Genomic DNA, 4191 nt, shown 5'->3' on the forward strand with positions numbered 1-4191 from the left:
AGTGTTTTTTTTGTTGTTGTTTTTTTTGTTTTTTTAGTTTTTTAACAAAAAGGAGTCATTGCCTGTATTATCATATGTTGTCATGGATTGTGGTTTAAGTTAAGAGTCAAATTTTTGTTAATTCTGGATTCCAAGTCTATTATGGGCATAGCCATATGACCTATTCTATACTACACAATTATATTGACCTGGTTTTATAATGAGCCTTCTATATAATAATCTCTTCCTCCTATCCTTAACACACACATATACACAAGTAAATTCTTGGTTAAGAAGAATAGGTCCCCAGTTCCAACTACTCTATTAAGTACGTTTGATGTTTCCCTATACGTGGGGCCTTGGCAGCTCGGGAGCACCTATGCAAGTTACATTCTCCATTTAGGAATTTCCATAGACTAGGGAGCCTTTAAATTTCCCAAAAGTTCATTGCTTTTACTCCTGTTGCAAAGATCCAGAACACTGTTCTTGAGCTAACTCTAATTTCATCCCAAGGAGCATACTTAATAGCCCTTCTTGGTTTGGTGTTTATGCTCTTTCTCATCTTTATTCCTATGATGCTGTTTAACTATCCTTTGAGGTTATTTTATCTCTTTTTTGAAGAAGTGAAATTTGTCTAGGCTATTTGATTCTTTTTTCTTTCCCTTTCCTTTCTCCTGAAATAAATTCCTTTTTAAGCAGCCAATAAATGTCAATAAGACTTTTTTCTCAGTATATCTTTCTTCAGTGAGGACAGATTCGGCTTGCCTGAGGATTCCCACACTTGAGCCAATTACCCTTAGGGCTCTTTTAAGTGGGCTGTTTTGGACAATGATAATTTAACTACCAAACATTTTGTTGCCTTAGAATTCTTATGTCATGGTTACAAACTGAGTATATATTTTGGACTAAAACATGTTGAATACCTTAAGAAAACATAATATGTATTGTATTCATTTGAAATGTTCTTTCTAAGAGGTTCTTATTGATTTCTTTTGCAGCCACTGGAAATATTAGAAGCAAGAATCTGTGTTTCCAAGTCACCTCTAAACAAATATTGGTTTCTGTTTTCCAAATATTTTTAAATCTTAGCAAGTTACCTCCATCCACCATGATCTATAGTTAACTTTAGAAATTCTTCAGCTTTTTATAGGCACATGACATCCGATTAGTTAAGGAATGGAGCTGAAGACTTGATACAATGGGTATCCATGCTGGACTATTAAACAAAGTGTTTTGTGATACTAGTATATTTGCATCAATAGCTCCTTTATTAAACCAGAATATTTACATTCCCTCACATTGTTTTAAATTAAGCACCTAAGTACATTTAGAGTATTCTAACTAAATTTTTTTCACCAACCCCGTGGCACCCATCTCAATGCAAATGACCTTGGGTTCCCTACAGGGGACTGTGCCAAGAGCCTGGCCTTCTTGTCACTGGGAATCCTAATCCACTCCTGTTTTAATTGGCATTGACTCTGACAGGATGATAGACTCCAGTTTTCTATAATCTTCAGATTCTTAAAAATTTATTAACCAAGATAAAGTAAATGAATTTGCCATAGTAATTTTACAACTTGAGTAGTTGATCAGGCGGGATGACCTGGGATTATACAGTCACTTGTTAAAATTTTAGTAACTGCTCCATCTATTACTTTTTTTTCATGTCATTTTTAATTGAGCCTCTGAAAAATACCACATAATTTAATTATCTTAAGATTTATCATACTTTTTTCCCCTCATTGCTCCTTTTTATTTTCTTTCATAACTCTGAACAGTTTCCCATCACTTAGCTCCATTCAGGGACTTAAAATCCTTAACCGCTTCCCAAACATCATCTTTTCTCCTCATCAATGAAGTCATATCAGAGCACCAATCATCATTTGGTAAGGAGCATGGAGAAGATGGAAGTCTAAATATAATTCAGGAAGTACAGGTCATAATTTCATAGCTTCAGCTGCTTCTCTGTTACCTTTAATTTTCCTAGAATTTTACTTAAAAGGAAGACCACATTGTTAGCTGATTTACCTTTTGAAAAACTTATTTTGTAATACATTTAGATATCCATCCAGCCCTGGATCCATGAACATCAAGTCTTGTCATTGCAACCTGGCAACTACGGCAATTCTCCTTCAGCCTTATTTCTCCCAAACCTTGTCTTGGCCATTATTACTTAAGTGGCATTGTCAGGGATGGTTTCGGAATCCCATTCTCATTGCCAACTGCAAAGATTCCATAAATCTGGATCCTTGAAAGGTCTCGGAAGTTGTACCACGCATCCTCACATAAGACTTGTTTTAAGGCATAAACGAAAGAGCACCCAGGAAAGCAGTGGTGTCCAAGCGACTTCCAGGAACATGCTCTCAGGACTCCTCCACACACAGGTGTTCTTTGTCTCCAAATTGAACTACCAATAATTGTACCCTGAATCTTCATTTCAAAATAATTCAATGCAGAATTAATCTCCCTGGGGGGTTTTATGTTCCTCTGATCACTAATTTAAGCCAAGCTGACTACCAGTTAAACCAGCTAACAACCATCATTTAAAAAAAAAAAAAGACAGAGTCCTGCAGTTCCTGGTGTTGGAGGGCAATGCCCAGGGAGGAGCACAACTGTGACCCATCAGCCCCAAGGAGGGAGCCTGGGAAGGCACTGCAACATCTACTACAAAAAATCAATATTTCTAGGGTATGTCCTGTAATCAATATCGATTTCCCCTCACCATAAAATGAGAAAAGGAAGACATATATTTAGTGTTTCCTATGTGGCAGATGATATTATGATGAGGGCTTTATACTCATCCTCTCTGATCCTAACAAAGTAACTATTTTCGGTTCCATTTGATAGGTGAGGACATTACGGCTCATAAACGCAGACTGGTTAGTACTTATCCCAGGCCACCCCGCTAGTTACTGTGGAGATGGTCTGGACGTCGGAGTCAGCCCTCTTCACTCCCAGTTCACCACGCAGCTCGCGGGGCACGTCCTAGGAGGCTTCACAGAAAAGCACGGCTCACAAACATCATTTTGATGTTGCACGATCCCTAATCCTCACAGAAAGATAAGTTACATTCAGTAAACTGTGTTTCTTAAATATAAAAAATTGCCTGAGACCAACTGATAAAATATTAAACAAGAATTGAAATGAAAACAACCTCTGGTGGCCCAGAAGAGGCTGAGTAGCTCAAGATTTTTGCTGTGCACGTAAATCAAAGTTAATTACATTTTATTACTATATATATTTAAAAACACAAAAACAAAACAAAGTAGCCCGGGGAAGTTCAGTAGTCATCAGGGAGGTTTGGATTTTGAATAGCGCGGCATCAGTGGCTCCGCCCTTACCACAGACAAGAGTTAAGACTTGGACATCACACATCCTCACAGAGGAAGACAGAGAGTTTTACAGTTCAGTTGTAATCCTCTCTGTCTTAAACAGAAAGATTAAAAACTGTCTATTTAAAAACAAAGATATCTTGTTCATTCAAATGCAGCATAAAGAAAGTGAATAAACAACCTAAAATAGTAATAATGGACATAACACTAAAAGAGTGATAGTTCCCATAACATATTTAGAATGTGTAAAAATAAATAAGAAAACATTAAACAACCCAACTGATGAAAAATAAAAATATTAAATAGGTTATTCATTCAAGAAGAAACTTGAATAGCCAATAGTCATATGAAAATATGCTTAGCTTATTTTTTTTTTTTTTTATTCTTAAGCTATTGAATCTTTCTTTCTTTTTTTTTTTTTTCCAAATCTTTATTGTTGGATGTAAAACGTATTACAGATGTTCCACATTTTTCCCCCATTGACCCCCTCCTCCCCACTCCTGCCCCCCTCCCACCTTTTCCCACATTATTGTCTGTGTCCATTGGTTATGTATATAAGTTCTTTGGTTTATTTCTTCCCACCCTCCTGACCCCTTTCCCTTTGAGGTTTGTCAGTCTAGCAATGAATTTGTGCTTCTTAATCCCTTCACCTTTTTCACCCATTCCCCCAATCCCCTTCCCAACTGGCAACCAACAAAATGTTCTCTGTATCTATGAGAATGTTTCTGTTCTTCCTGTTCATTTTGTTTGTAGATTCCATTGTTGATAGATATGCATTCATTGCCATTTTGTTTGTTCATACATTTTATCTTTTTCTTCAAAAAGACCCTTCATCATTTCATATAATAATGGTTTGGTGGTGATGAACTCCTTTAACTTT

Source organism: Molossus molossus, unplaced genomic scaffold, assembly GCF_014108415.1.
Source record: "Molossus molossus isolate mMolMol1 unplaced genomic scaffold, mMolMol1.p scaffold_m16_p_1, whole genome shotgun sequence".
Taxonomy (NCBI): domain Eukaryota; kingdom Metazoa; phylum Chordata; class Mammalia; order Chiroptera; family Molossidae; genus Molossus; species Molossus molossus.